Source organism: Narcine bancroftii, chromosome 6 (genome assembly GCF_036971445.1).
Source record: "Narcine bancroftii isolate sNarBan1 chromosome 6, sNarBan1.hap1, whole genome shotgun sequence".
Taxonomy (NCBI): Eukaryota; Metazoa; Chordata; class Chondrichthyes; order Torpediniformes; family Narcinidae; genus Narcine; species Narcine bancroftii.
This window is the reverse complement of record NC_091474.1, coordinates 243,048,423-243,064,955: the sequence shown is the minus strand read 5'-3', so window position 1 is coordinate 243,064,955 and position 16,533 is coordinate 243,048,423. Positions and strand designations below refer to the sequence as shown.

Sequence of the window (16,533 nt, the reverse complement as noted above, 5' to 3'; positions counted from 1 at the left end):
AGCAGTTCCTGGCCGACACAGTGATACACCCTGACAGGACACTTTATCTCTACCCCTCTATCTATATCCATCATCTATCTCTCTTTGGTATCTGACTCATTGTTGTGGAGATCCTTCCTAAACCAGTGGTGCCTTCTGTGAATGTATAGATGGAGTTGGAGTGGGGTCAAGCCATGCATTCTTGGGTGTATAAAGGTATAGGGTGTACGCAGCCTTTTGGAGCCCATGTGGAGGAGGTGTTGTCTCCATACATCACTGATTCTGGCCTGTGGGATTGGAGAGTGGTGCTCAGTCCAAGGTCATGATGTTTGGGGTTGGGTTTGCTTGGTTCAATTGCCCATTGCTCCAATCCAATTTTATTCTCACCTCCTCCTCTGGTGTTCAGGATAGGTTCAATGGGTTTATACATGATCAAGACTGGACACGTTATAAACAAACAGTGGTCTTTATGTTTCTTTCTTTGGCTTGGCTTCGCAGATGAAGATTTATGGAGGGGTATGTCCACGTCTGTTGCAGGCTCGTTGGTGACTGACAAGTCCGATGCGGGACAGGCAGACACGGTTGCAGCGGTTGCAGGGGAAAATTGGTTGGTTGGGGGTTGGGTGTTGGGTTTTTCCTTTTTTGTCTTTTGTCAGTGAGGTGGGCTCTGCGGTCTTCTTCAAAGGAGGTTGCTGCCCGCCAAACTGTGAGATGCCAAGATGCACGGTTGGAGGTGATATCAGCCCACTGGCGGTGGTCAATGTGGCAGGCACCAAGAGATTTCTTTAGGCAGTCCTTGTACCTTTTCTTTGGTGCACCTCTGTCACGGTGGCCAGTGGAGAGCTCGCCATATAACACGATCTTTATGTACACACAGGGGAACTTACAAGAGGGAACACACTCACAGACTAACTTGGAATTGTACACAAATAACTACACATTGGGTGTAAATAAATCACTGCCAAACATTCTCATCTCCCTATTGACATGATTTCACATTCCCCATTGGGAATACAAAGGTTAAACACACAATTCCCACCACCCCTCTCTATCTCTAGCAGGCACAGCTCACTAACAAACAGTAAATTAATTGCAACTAACAAGTTAATCAAATGAACCTGGTCTCCAGCATCACCCACAGCTCGGGACCCGGCACAGACCCGTTGCATTCAGCCCTCCGGAGTTGCCTGTAGCCTGCTGCAGCCTGAAATTCAGTGATGGTCTGCATGCAGCAGCAAGATAAGAAAGAGCAAGACTCCACATGCTGGCCTTGTTCAAGTCAGGTGACATGTGACCTGTGAGGACCAGTCGTGTGTCAGCCTCACCTGTGGGGAGATCTAACCATTGAGGACCAGTCGTGTGTCAGCCTCACCTGTGGGGAGATCTAACCATTGATGGGTACCTGGGTGACCAATCACACATCAGCTGCCAGGGCCAATCACACATCAGCCTCACAGGTGGGCATATTGATTGGTAGGTGAGTTGACTTCCAACTAGGTTCCAGTCATAGATCACGTGATCCTCCACAATCCACACTACACCTTCCTGTCAACTCCCCACTGGGTTCTCCCGCTCACCCAAGCACTGGAAGAAATTCACGGAGGCCAGTTAATCCACCCAACACATGGGTGTCTTTGGGATGTGGGAAGAAACTGGAGGATCCAAGCAGGAAATCCATGCAGTCACAGGGAGAACATGCAAACTCTGCACAGACAACGCCTGAGGTCAGGATTGTACCAAGGCAGAGGCTCCATCCTCCGCACCACCTCCTCTCCCACCAGTTTGCAGATTGAGCATTTTTCTGAGTCTACCAGCTGACATAACATAGAGGGAACCCATTCAGCCCACAGTGCAGGTGCCAGCCCTTTGAAAGCCATCCCAAGTAGCTCCATGGCCTCTGCTCTAAATCTGTTGGGCTGTAAATCCTTCCTTTGTAATCCGACTTTGAAGTTTATGGTTTCTGACAACCTTTTGGAACATCCATTCTCCATCGTAACAAGTTTAAATTTGTTTCTCACAAAATATAAGTGCAGCGTGAAGGGTTGTTCTGCAAGCAGTCCAGCAGGCTCTCTCTAATATTCACAGAACTGTGTAAAGAGCACAATTTACAGAGCATAGGATTGCAATGAAGAGGAAGTACAGTGAGCACTGTACAAATGTGTTGGAGAAAGTTAGCAGGTCTCGAAGTATCCATAGGAAGTAAAAGGGTAAACCAATGATTCGGTCCTGGGTCATTCGTTGTTGCCCTTTATTTCCAGTGGATGCTGTGTGACCGGCTGAGTTTATCTAGCGCTTTTGTTATTGCATTGGATCCCACCATCTGCTTTCTTGTTTAACATCCATGAGCATGAAGCAAGGGCAGCATGAGGGCACTGCTGTGGGGTTCATTCACGAGTGTGATAGATTATGTTGTGTTTGTATTGTATGTTTCTGGGATATAAATTGGGGAATTTTTTTTAGTGTAGGTCAGATACAAACACTTTAAAACACATCTTATTTAAAATACTGGAGCTCTGCTCAAGCCAGACAGGACGGCTCCTGGAGGCCTTCGCAAAAGCTTTGGAGAGTGCCCAAGAGACATCACTAACGGATTGTTGTTTACAAAAAGGCACAAGATGAAAGAACTTGTCAGAGCCGTAGACTGTCTGGAATGGAACTTGCTGTTCTAAGAGGGTCATGTGGTTTTGCAAGCAGAGAGAGTCAAACAAGTTTTCTCTCTGAGGGAGAGAGAGGGAATTCAGTTCTGCAGTTTGACAGTCAGCAACAACAGCTGGGACTGGAACAGGACAAGCTGGAAAGCTTGTGGAAACCCCATTTTGGAAGATGGGTTGAGTGCTCAGTTCAGCCTGGTCAAAGCCCTTGTGGTTCATGCAAGAGGAGAGAACTGGTTGTCTAATGTTTCACTTGGAATAAGAGAAACAAAAAGGAACTCTGTGGTGACCTGAAAGAAAGAGGTTATCATCTGGAGAACCCTGAGGAGGCAAGTTTCTTCAGCAAGACACTGAAGTGGCTGGTTACAAGGAATCGGTTGTGGGTGTCCAGCGAACAACAATTCTCTCTCTGAAAACCGACAAGAACCTTCCTGAGCGGTAACCATTTATCTTTCAAGCACCAAAGCCTGGTGAACTTTATAAATGTTCAATTCTGTGCACAGTATAAGAATTGCCTGCAACCAGTGAACTTGGAGGAATGAGAAGTGAGATTGGACTGTGAATCAAAGAACTTTTCTGAACTTACACACACATTACATACATGTGCGCTTGGAATTAGAAGGGGGTTAAGTTAGGTTAGTAAGTCAGTAGTGATAAGTTAAAGTGTAATTTTGTTTTCATGTTTAAAGATAATTGAAAGCAAGTTTTGTTTAAGTAAACATTTGGCTTGGTGAATATCTATTGCTGCTGGGTTTTGGGATCCTTTGGGGTCGTAACAGAAGCCTGAAGGCTGCAGGGAAGAAATAGTCTGTCATTGCGTGCTTCTGCGCTCTCAGGAGGAGGGAGGTGTCCGGGGTGTGACGGGTCGGTGAATTGGCTACCTTTCGAAGGCAGTGGGAGATGTAGACGGAGTCCATTGCGGGGAGGGAAGTTTGCATGATATTCTGAGCTGCATTCCAACAACATGCAGGGTTACGGAATTAATTGGTCACATGGGTGCGTTTGGGCTCGTGAGCCGGAAGGGCCTCTTATCTCCATATTAAAAATTAAACATTGTGACAGGCAGGGAGACTAGACATTGGGTGGGTGAGGAGAGAGGGAGGGGAAGGTGTTCACCCATACTTCTGCACCCAGAGGACTAGAGACCCCCTCTCCACTTGGGAGCTGGAAGGGTTCAATCTCTCTCTCTCTTTCTCTCTTTCTCTCTCTCTCTCTCTCTCTCTCTCTCTCTCTCTCTCTCTCTCTCTCTCTCTCTCTCTCTCTCTCTCTCTCTGCTTGCCCAGCCTTGGTCGAATGCAAGGCACCAGGATCCTCTGTGAGTAGGAGGGGACACACTCTGTGACTCAAAATAAACGCCAGCACAGAGAATCACCAGCATTTCCGGACCTTGCAAGGGAGCTTCCTGTTCACCCAAGCATGTAACTCAGTGCAATGTTGCTGCCACGTGATCACTATTTACACTCACTAACACAGAGGAAGTCCCGCGCTTGAATCTTCTCAAGCCTCCTGTTTGTCACTCAATGTCAGCTCAGAGTCACAGCAAGCCTCCCAATTTAAGGAACCGCTCCCTGTTGTCAGCACAGTTGGCGTGGGAGTCATCTGTGGGCAGCCCTCTTGAGGGCCTGGGAGCGGGAAAGTCTTCGTCTCTTGCCCTCTGGCCAACCCGGGAGATGGAACATGTCTTGGTTCCTCTCCAGTTCTGCGGGGTCTGAGGTGGGCAGATGGGGGGAGGTGGGGGGGTGAATCCACAGATGGGACAAGAGGTGGCTAACGGGATGGGTGGACTTGGGGGGGGGGGGGGCGGTGGTGACCCCCTTACCCCTTTCCACCGCTCTGCAGTGCCTGCGTGCATGCTTCCGATTCATGGATGAATAATTTAAACGTTTGACATTCAGCACGGTAACAGGTCTCCTGGCCTGAGTTCACACCGCCCAGATACCCCAATTAACCTTCAGCCCCTATATACTTTGGAGGGTGGGAGGAAACTGGAGCACCTGGAGGAAGTCCACGCAGACACAAACTCTTCACAAACTGTGTGATGATCCCCAGATCCCTCTATACATTAATGGGCTGTAGGTATGGGCCCCAGATCCCTCTGTCCCTTCACTATATCTGCCCCCCCCTTACATTTTACCTCGAGATGTTGAGAGGAAGGTAACTCTCAAGCAGGGGTGGGGAGAGGCCAGGGATACATATCTGTGGACAACAGTCTTGGCGGGCAATTTATCAAAGACCAGAAGGGAAACAGAAACCCTGGAGAATGAGGGAAGGTTTCAGACAGAAATCCTGCCAGAGATTTGGGGCGAGGAGGGGGTTCCTTCAGACTGCAGCTTCTGGAATAGAGTCGGGCTGGTCCCCCAGTACTGACTGAGTGCAGCTTGCGTAGTGTACTAATACTGGGGAGGTTGTGCTGGGGCAGGACGGTGTTGCCTTGAGAGGCTGTTACCACGTGCAGACCCAGAGGAAGACATTTCCCTGAGTATTTTCAAGCCTCCTGTTCCTCCCTGTCTACCCGTTTAAGGATTGTGTGAGTAGCCCTGCCTCTTGCCTGGAGGGTTTTGGGTTTCTGAGCCCACTCCAGAAGCTTGGAGCACAGAGGCAGACCTTTTGGCCCACTGATCCATGCTAACCATTGACACTAACCCATGTTTATTCAACCTTCATTCCACTTGGCTCCCCCTGGTCACGACCACTCACCCAAATGCTGGGTTGGGTGGGTGAGGGGGTAATTAACAATGGCCAATTGACTCACCGACCCGCTCACCTTCGGGATGTGGGAGGAAACCAAAGCAACCAGGGAGAGAGGGAGTGTTATGACCCCAGAGGACCCCAAAACCCAACAGCAATAGATATTCACCAAGACAAATGGTTACTTAAACAAAGGTTTCTTTTAATTATCTTTAAACATGAAAATAGAATCAAACTTTAACTTATCTCTATTGATTTACTTAACCCCCTTCTAATTCTAAGCGCACGTGTATGTAATGTGTGAGTAAATTCAGAAAAGTTTTTTGGGTCACAGTCCAATCTCACTTCTCATTCCTCCAAGTTCACTGGTTGCAGCCAATTCTTATATTGTGCACAGAATTTTAACATTTATAAAGTTCACCAGGCTTTGGTGCTTGAAAGGTAAATGGTTACCACTTAGGAGGGTTCTTGTCAGTTTTCAGAGAGAGATTTGTTGTTCCAGGACAGCCACAACTGATGTACTTCCATCAGCCACTCCAGTGTCTTGCTGACGGAACTTGCCCCTTCAGGGTTCTCCAGATGATAACCTCTTTCTTTCAGGTCACCACAGAGTTCCTTTTTGTTTCTCTTCTTCCAAGTGAAACATTAGACAACCAATCCTCTCCTCTTGCATGAATCACAAGGGCTTTGACCAGGTTGAACTGAGCACTCAACCCATCTTCCAAAATTGGGTTTTCCACAAGCTTTCCAGCTTGTCCTGTTTTTATGTGATCTTCTCTAACAAACCTTTCCCAATTTATCTCCCAATAATATATCTATATACTCTGTCACAGGGAGGGGTAGAACACCCTCATGGAGGATGTTCCAACCCCACATGGACAATATCCGAGGTCAAGACTGAACCTGGGCTCCTGGCACTGTGACTCTACTCGCTTTGCTACCGTGCCACGCATTATTGGCTGGTGCGCCAGTGTGGTGTTGGGGAGGTCCCACGAGATGAGGGACGGGTTCTGCTGGATAGGTTACACACGGAAGCTCAGGAACCATGGGCACCGAATGTGGCTGCAGAGGCTGCGGGGGCACTGGAGGCGAATCCACGGACACTCAAGTGTGTCTGAAGGGACCCTCTTTCTTTTTCCTATTGTTAGGGGCAGTGCTCCTGGTGACTCATTGTTTGTCTCATGCTAGGCAAATGTTGGAAGTATGTCTTATTTACATGACAATAAAAGGAACCTAGAATATGAAGGTAAGAGATAGGAGCGACCACCTACCATTTGGGCCATCAAGCCTGCTCCCCCCTTCAATGAGATCCTGGCTGATCCAACCATGGACTCAATTCCACTTACACTCCTTTACCCCACAACCCTTAACTCCCTATACAATGCAAAAATCTATTGAGCTGTGTCCCAAGAATACTTAATGGCAGCCTCCACTGCTTCCTTGGGCAGAGAATCATGCGTATAATCCTCAGCTGATGTTCACGGTCAAGATGCAGTTTATGGCCAGGTGCAAATGCACAGAATTCTTACTTGGAATTCCAGGGAGAGAACATTGCAGTACAGAAACAGCCCCCTTCTAGTCTGTGCCGAACCAATTTTTTTTCTGCCTAGTCCCACTTACCTGGACCCAGTCCAAAGTCCTCCGTACCTCCCCCATTCAGGTACCTGACCCAATCCCTCTTAAGTGTTAAAACTGAGCCCGCCTTTAACACTGAGTTGGAATTTAGCGTGATATTTAACATGGAGCTTGGTCACATTTCTGAATGGTGAGAATTGCTTTCAGTTCAGCTCTCATTATTTTACTGGTTATCCTTTCACTCAAAAACCAGAATGAATCACATGCACCAGTATCTATTTCAGTACAAAAAAACTCAAATACCATGGTGCACTTAATTGAATTAAAAAGAGACAATAATTACAGAAAATCAATAATAAATATTCAGTTATCCTTTTGGGAAAATAACTGATTGCAATAGAGTGCAGATGGACCTTTACAGCACAGTACAGCCCCTTTGGCCCATGATGTTCGTGCCAATCCATATAAACTACTCGACAAACTAACCCTTCCCTACTCACTCCCATAACCCTCTATTTTTCTTGCACCCATGTGCCTGACCAAGAGTCTTTTAAATGTCCTTTCTGGCCTGTACTCTTTGGAATTTAGGAGAATGAGGTTGAGAACTCACTGAAACATTTTGGATGTTGAAAGACGTGGGCAGAGTAGAAAGGTTGTTTTCCAGGGTGGGAGAGTCAAGGACAAGAGGGCACAACTTCAGGATTGAAGGGCATCCACTTGGTATAGAGATGCGGAGGAAATTTTTCAGCCAGAGGGTGGTGAATCTGTGGGATTCGTTACCACAGGCAGTTGTGGAGGCCGGGTCATTGGGTGTATTTAAGGCAGAGACTGATAGGTTCTTCATTAGCGAGGGCATCAAAGGTGATGGGGAGATGGCCGGGTTTTGGGGAAATTATTAAATGACAGGGCAGACCCGATAGGCTGAATAATCTATGTCTTATAGTCTTAAAGGTTTTACATTATGGTGTTGGAGCAGTCCCCGATTAGTGTAATGGGGGACGTTCAAGACCCTGATAGCTGTTGGAAAGGTGTTGGAATTCAGCTTTCTGCATCTTCTGCCCAAAGGGAGCAGTGAGAAGAGTTTGTGATCACGGTGCTGCGGGTCCTTTATGATCCTGGCTGCCTTCTTGAGGCAGCGCCATGGGAAGTCGGAGCCTGTGATGGACTAACTATGTTTTCTACCTCCATGAGATATTAAAGCCAGAATTTATTCCCCATCCCTAATTGCCCCGCAAAGTTGGAGGGGGTGGGGGGTAAAATGAAGCATCTCCTTGAGCTGCTGCAATCCTTCTAGTGAAAGTGGTGATGTTCCAGGACTCACACCCAGTGATGTTGATAGGTTTACATTTAAATTTAAAATTTATTTACCACATGGTAGAAGCCAATTCTGACCATTGAACCCATGCCACTCAATTAAATCCAATTAACCTACCAACCCCGGTATGTTTTTGGAGGATGGTAGGAAACCAGAGCATCCGGAGGAAACTCATGCAGGTCACTGGAAAGATGTACAAGCTCCTTATAGATAGCATGTGGATTCAGACCTGGGCCACTGGCATTGAACTGCATTGTGCTATCTGTCAGGGTGGTGGAACTCAGAGGGGAACCTGTGGACAGTAGTGTTAGAAAATAGAAACAAAGTTGTGTCGAACATGCCCCTACTTTAGACAGCACTAGGCTTTCCCATAGTACTCTATCTTTCTCAGCTCCACGTACCTAAACAAAAGTCTCTAAAGGACCCTATTGTATCCGTTCCACGTACCCACCACTCTCTGCGTAAAAAACTTACCCCTGACATCTCCCCAACACCTTAAACCCGCGTCCTCTTGTGGCAACCATTTCAGCCCTGGGAAAAAGCCTCTGACTATCCACACGATCAATGCCTCTCATCATCTTATACACCTCTATCAGGTCACCTCTCACCCTCCGTCGTTCCAAGGAGAAAAGGCCGAGTTCACTCAACTGTCTTCGTAAGGCATGCTGCCTAATCCAAGCAGCATCATCCTTGTAAATCTCCTCCGCACCCTGTTCTCCTGCACCCTGTCATTGGTGGAAGGTCACGGTTTGGGAGGTGCTGTGGGAGTAGCCCGGATGAGGAACTGCAGTGAATTCTGTAAATGGTGCACTGTGGGCTGCCGGTGGGGGAGGGGGAGTGTTCAAGGAGATGGGGGGGATGGGGGAGTGGGTGTTGATCAAGTTCCTGTTTTCCCTTGAGGTCTATGTATAATTTAATTTAATTTAGCCAAACAGCACGGTCACAGGCCCTTCTCATCATTTTACTGGTTATCCTTTCACTCAAAAACCAGAATGAATCACATGCACCAGTATCTATTTCAAACCCGTGTCGCACAAAATACCAATTAACCATCAACGATTTTGAAGGGTGGGAGGAAACCAGAGCACGTGGAGTAACCCCACGCAGACACAGGGGAGAACATACAAACACCTTACAGACAGCACGGGATTCGAACCCAGTCGCCGGTGCTGTAGTAGCATTGCACTAACTGTGCTGCCCTGTTGGACTCATTCAGGCAGGTGGAGAGGATTCCTCCACGCTCATGACCGTGGGGGCTGCAGGGTATCAGGAGGTGTGCCACTTCCCCCCACAGCCTCAGTCGTTATGTGGATGATCTTGTTGAGTTTATGGTCTTTGGAACACCCTGTTATCAGCCCCCTGAATGAACTCCACATCAGTCAAATAACCGATCTCTCGCTGTAACTCCCCTCCCTGTTCGGCGCTTTCACTACTGAACTGTGTACGGCTTAACTAGATGGACTGCTCGCAAAAGCAAACTTTCTCTCTGCTACATATTTTAAGTTTATAATCATCTGACTGCACCTCCAACCAGGTGAAGCAGCATTTCTCTGGACCACAGGGCACACACATACACAGCGCATATATACATACTGATATCATTTAAAATAAATATGCATAAATATTTTGGGAGGATTTACTGAGCTACTGACCATCTCACAGTCTGTGGGAAGCTATTTCCCAACCTGGCAGTCCTGATTTGGTCCCTCCTTCCTGATAAGCCAAAGATACTGTGTGATGGATGGAAAGGGTTCTTAATGATTCTTTGAGCCTAAATAAGCGACAGTCCCACAGTGTTTGTCTTCAGTAGAGGAAAGGGAGACCCCAGTGATCTTCTCGGCTGTTTAGATGATCTTCTGCATTGACTTCCGGTCCAATGCTTTGCAGCTACCGTCCAGCACAGAGATGTAGCCCAACTTGAACCTGAACCACTGGAGGCCTCAGTTATGATACCAGATAAAACATTCCCCAACACAACAGGGACTACTGTGGAGAAGGTTTGGTGGCCCTGAGATTGCTGGGCAATGGAATAATTGCCAGTGTCCTGCATGCTCAGCAGCTCCCACCCATTTCTGGCCTTGTCGAGTTGCCTCTGGCAGGGTCACGGGCTGACGGTGCATCACCATGGCTTTGTATAAGCTTGCCTGACTCCTTTTACCTGGTGCAGAAGCAGGGTTCTTCTGCAAGCAGCCTTACAGGTCAACTCGAACCAGATAAAGTCAAAGGGCAAGAGCACAATTATAGATACAATGTCAAAATAAGATCAGTCGGTACAAAGCAAGGGCAGTGTGATAACACTGTTGTGGGGTTCATTCACGACCCCGATGGCTGTGGGGAAGAAACTGTCTTCAAGCCTGTTGGTGGGTGATGGCACACCCTTGAGTTTTCTCTCTGACGGGAGATTGTATCCGGGGTGCATTGGGTCCTTCATTGTGCTGGCTCCTGTTTGACCATATATAGGGTCCCATCAGGAGATCGTGGCTGCTTCTGTGGTACCGTCGCTTGCGCCCCATGCCCTGGATATCAGGAACTTTTGACACCTCTTGGACTGTACTCAGAAGAATGAAGGGGGAACTCATAGAAGCATTTTGAATATTGAAAGGCCTGGACAGAGTAGATGTGGCAAAGTTGTTTCCCATGGTAGGGGATTCGAGGACAAGAAGGGACAACCTCAGGGTTGAGATATGGAGGAATTCTTTAGCCAGAGAGTGATTAACCTTTGCTGCAAAGGGCAGCTGTGGAGGCCAAATTGTTGGGTGTATTTAAAGCAGGGATTGATGCGTTTCTGAATAGTCAGGTATCAAAGGTTATGAGGAGAGGGCAGGGAATGAGGCTGAGTGGGAGAGTGGATCAGCTCATGATGGAATGGCAGAGTGGACTCAATGGCCCACTTCTGCTCATATCATGTGGTCTTATGGTCTCTCCTCAGGTGATTCCAGATAATAAACCTGTTGAGAATTGCTCTTAATGCATGAACATCCTGACGTAAGGAAGGGGTCCATCCGTGGCCTCACAGTATTACTTCTCCTTACCCCTCCACATGCTAGCTCTGCCTCTGCAGGTGCCTTCTGGTCTGCTCAGTGTTTGTTTTGATTTCTTGCATGGTCTGTTTGAGATTCTGTCCCTGTGATGTCAAGTTCTGGAACCTGTTGGGTCTTGCCCGATCTTTAACGAGCTGCTTTCCTGCAGCTTGTTTTGGAAGATTCGATCTCCCAGCCCCAGTTTCAGAGAGGCTGTAGAGACCTGCCCTGGCACAGTGAGGCTGTCCTGGACAGCTGGACTGGAAGCAGAGGCCCCATTGACTGCAGCCTTCTCTCCTGTGTCCACGCACACGTGCACGCACACACAAACACACAAAAACACACACACAGACAGACAGACTCTCACATACATACACACACGCAGACAAACGCACACACCTCTGACATACATACACTTGCACACATGTACGTGCACACATATATACACACCCACACACTCTCACATAGGTAAAACACAGGATTCTGTTGGCACCGTGGTGAAGTGAAAAAACACACAAATGCTGGAGAAACTCAGCAGGCCGAACAGTGCCTTCATGTAACAAAGGTGAAGATACATCACCCACGTTTCGGGCTTGAGCCCTTCATCAAGGTGTGACGCGTGGGTGATGTATCTTCACCTTTGTTTGCTGCATGAAGGCACTGTTCGGCCTGCTGAGTTTCTCCAGCATTTGTGTGTTTTTTTCACACTCGCACAAGCACGCGGGCACACACACACACACACACACACACACACACACACACACACACACACACACACACACACACACACTCATACAAGAAGCAATGCTCTGCTTTGGACAATGAAGGCAGATCTAATTACACCTCTCTAATGAGAACGGGGTTAATGCGTTGTGTCGAGGTTCAGTGTGATCAGTTCAGTGAGGCTCACAAACCACAGCAGGCAAGGCAGTGGAAAAAGTGACGTCAGTCAACCGGGGTCAGAGGGAGAGCGAAGAAGGGCGGGGTGAGGTGGGGTGGGGGTTGCTCCTCTCACACAGAATGCCCCAGACATCAGGCACCTAGGAGTGACTGAGCCCCCAGCCCTGCTGATGCTGGTGGCATGGGGTCTTTGCTCCCATCGCCACCTGCCCCATCTCCTCCAGGGGCCTGGGCTGGATCACTCAGCTGCAAGTGCAGGCGATCACTATCTGCAGTTAGCTCTGGATTCGGGGGTGGGGGGGACATTCAAAGGAATGTCAGGAATTCAGGCAAGAAAGGCTGGGTTGGAATACAAAGCGCACTCAGACCCCAGTCCCCACTCTCACTGACCCCAGACTCCACCCTCACTGACCCGAGGCCCCACCCTCACTGACCCCATTCCCCAGCCTCACTGACCCCAGACTCCACCCTCACTGACTCTAGACTCCACCCTCACTGACCCCAGACCCCACCCTCACTGACCCCATTCTCCACCCACACTGACCCCAGTTCCCCACCCTCACTAACCCAAGACCCCACCCTCACTGATCATATTCCTGACCCTCACTGACCCGTTCCCACCCTCACTGACCCCAGACTCCACCCTCACTGACCATATTCCTGACCCTCACTGACCCCACTCTCCACCCTCACTGACCTGTTCCCACCCTCACTGACCCCAGACTCCACCCTCACTGACCATATTCCTGACCCTCACTGACCCCACTCTCCACCCTCACTGACCTGTTCCCACCCTCACTGACCCCAGACTCCACCCTCACTGACCATATTCCTGACCCTCACTGACCCCACCCTCCACTCTCATTGACCCGTTCCCACCTTCACTGACCCCAGACCCCACCCTCACTGACCCCAGACTCCACCCTCACTGACCTGTTCCCACCCTCACTGACCCCAGACCCCATCCTCACTGACCCCAGACTCCACCCTCACTGACCTCAGTTTCCACCCTCACTGACCCCAGACCCCACCCTCACATCATATTCCTGACCCTCACTGACCCCAGTCCCCACCCTCACTGACCCCAGACCCCACCCTCACCCTCACTGACCCCATTCCCCACCCTCACTGACCCCATCCCCCACCCTCACTGACCTGTTCCTACCCTCACTGACCCTAGACCCCACCCTCACTGACCCCAGACCCCACCCTCACTGACCTCAGTTCCCACCCTCACTGACCCCAGGCTCCACCCTCACTGACTCCAGACTCCACCCTCACTGACCCAAGACCCACCCTCATTAACCCCATTTCCCACCCTCACTGACCCCAGTTCCCACCCCCACTGACCCCAGTCCCCACTCTCACTGACCCCAGACCTGACCCTCACTGACCCCAGACCCAACTCTCACTGACCCCCTCAGAGTGGATAGTGTGAAGCTGGACGGCCTGCTCTCAGGATCTCCTGTCCCAGCACGCCTATACCTGATCACTGGACTGTAGACTGATACCTCAAGCACATGTAACCTCTGGACCATTTGGCCCATCTTTCTCTTTGCTGTCCCTTTGACAAAGCCCCTGAATATAAGCACTGCCCTTCAGACCCTTCAATACCAACTCCATGTTGGAACTTCTCATGGAAACATCTCCACCAGACTTTCAAGCTGTGCCCACTAACCTGATGATGATGTTCAGTCTTTGCCTACTGGGTGACAACTTCAACCAGGTGAACCAGTATCACAGCTCCTCAATGTTAGTGCCATATATTCCATCTCCCATCCACCCTGGACCCTTCTCACCTTCCCTCCCTCCAACTCCCTCTTTGTTTATGAAGGCAGAGTAGGCAGGGACCGTGTCACAGGTACCCAACACCGTACAATTGATGCTTTCCACACTCCTCCCACTGAACAGGTATGCCTCGCAACCATTACTCTCCATCCAAGGATGTTGGTCTCTCGTAAATGTGTGTGTGTGTGTGTGTGTGTGTGTGTGTGGGTGTGTGTTTGAGAGAGAGAGGGGGAGAGAGAGAAAGTGTGTTTGTGTCTGAGTGTGTGCATTTGAGTGTGCGCGTTTGTTTTTGCGTTTAAGAGTGTGTATCTGTATGTATGTATGTGTGTGAGTGTGTACCTTCGAGAGGTGTAGCACAGCAACAGGCTGTTCAGCCCATGGAGTCTATGCTGACAATCAGCCATCCATTTACATAGGATAGAGAAATCTAGAGCACAGTTCAGGCCCTCAGCCCACAGTGTTCTGTTGACCATAACAAATGGGGTGAAGGGATCGTTGGCATTGAAACCCTTCACCATCCATAGAGCAGGAGTTGGAAGGTGGAGAAGAATTGGAACAAGGATGTTTCCCTTAACCTTTGATTCACAGGGCATGAGAAGAGACAAAAGAGTTGTTCAGGGTGAGCTCTGTTTAAGGCCCCTTCCTGCTGGGGGTTGGAGGTGGATGGCCATTCCTGGTACAGGCAGTGTGGGGGCCAGGGAATCAGCCACAATGCTGGAGGTGTGGGCCATGTGTCCCAGGTAGGGTGTATCAGCCTGAAGCCTCAATGATCCCTCTTCCCTCCCGCTCGACCCGATGAGTTCCTCCAGCAGTCCTGACCCAAAGTGTTGAACATCCCTTCTCTCCCACAAACACTGCTCGACCAGCTGAGTGTGTTGAGGTTCAGGTGTGCAGCTTCTCATGTCCCTATTACGAGTCGACCTGCTTCTTACCACCCAGTGTGTTTCTGCCCTGGAGTGCTTCATCCCAGTCAGGTCATCACAGGATCTGGCCAGTTATCCATAATCAGTACAAGGGGACAAAGTAGGGGAAAGGCTGTTTGGGATTGAGATGAGGAGACCTCTTCACTCAGAGTTGTGGAACTCCCTAGCACAGGATGCCATTCTGGCCTCCATTCTCTTCTCCTCATGCTTCCCCTCGGCCATATCATTCAAAAACACGGCATCTCCTCTCACTGCTACGCTGCTGAGACCCAGCTCTATCTCCCCCTGAAGCCCAAAGACCAAGCAAAGAGAACCAGCCTCAACAACTGTCTTGAGGACATAAAGTGCTGGATGGCTCAAAACTTCCTGCAGCCAAATGAAGGCAAATCCAATTTGGCCCCCCCAACTCCACCAAAATTATCTCCTGTACCCTTGGTAACTTCTCCACCCTCATTAAACCACACGTCAAATCTCTTGGTGTGATATTCGATTCCACCTTCAAGTTTGACAAACAAGTCGATGCTCTTTTCAGCTCCGCACTATTGCCAAAATCAAATCATTCCTGTCACTGAAAGTCCTTGAGAAAGTTGTACACGCCCTCATTTTCTCCCGTTTAGACAACTCTAACTCTCTATATTCAGGAATTAGTCAGTCATCATTATCCCACCTGCAACTGGTGCAGAATGTGGCATCAAGGCTCTGACAGGAAGCAAGAAGAGGGACCATGTGACCCCTATTCTCGCCTCCCTCCACTGGCTGCAGTACGACTCAGGATAGATCTTAAAGCTCTCCCGTTTGTCTACAAAGCCATTAATGGACGAGCCCCTTCCTATATCACCGATCTCCTAATGCCCGATTCCATTCAGGACCCCTCAGATCAGCCAATTTAGGGGCTTGAGTGTTCCACGCTTAAATCGCAAACTCGGGGGAGATGGTGCCTTTGCGATAGCAACCCCCAAACTCTGGAAACACATTCCTCCCTCCATCAAATCAGCTCCTTCCTTTAATGCTTTCAAATCCAGGCTGATTTTCACTCACAAGCGTTTTGAGGGGATTGTTGATTGTTACAATGTTGTAAGTAATTTTGATCTGTACAGCACTTTGGTCAACGTGAGTTGTTTTAAATGTGCTCCATAAATAAACTAAACAGAACTATAAAGGCCTCTGTGCACTAATGCAGCCACTTTTTTTGCACTAGGATTTATTTACAAAGTACCTACTATGTTGCAGTTGGAATTTAAGTGCATATATACATTAAATGTGTCATGAAATTCGTTGCTTTGCAGCAGCGGTATGGTGCAGAACAGGGTGCAAAATTTAAATTACAACCAGATTTTTTTTATAAAATTGTGCAAAAAGGAGAAAATGTGAGGTTGAGCCCATAGCTTTGTTGTCTGTTCAGGAATCCGATGGCGGAGGGTAAGAAGCTATCCTTGTTCCGCTGAGTCCTTGTGTTCAGGCTCCTAAACTTCCTTCCCGATGGTAGCAAAGTGAAGAGGGTCTGGCCTGGGCAGTGAAGGTCCTGGATGAAAGAGGCTGCTTTCTTGAGACACCACCTCTGAAAGAATTCCTTAATGGAGCCCATGATGTCACTGGCCGGGTTCACAACCCTCTGTAGCCTTTTCCTGTCCTGTGCGTTGGCACCTCCGGACCAGGCAGTGATGCAACTGGTTCCCCGGTACAATGTATATAAC

At 48.9% G+C, this 16,533-nt stretch overlaps 1 protein-coding gene across 1 annotated transcript in view; it reads left to right on the top strand.

Moving 5' to 3' along the window:
• Positions 1–16,533, top strand: part of LOC138737195 (inositol-trisphosphate 3-kinase B-like) — a 73,219-nt gene that overhangs the window by 36,203 nt on the left and 20,483 nt on the right. The window lies entirely within an intron of this gene.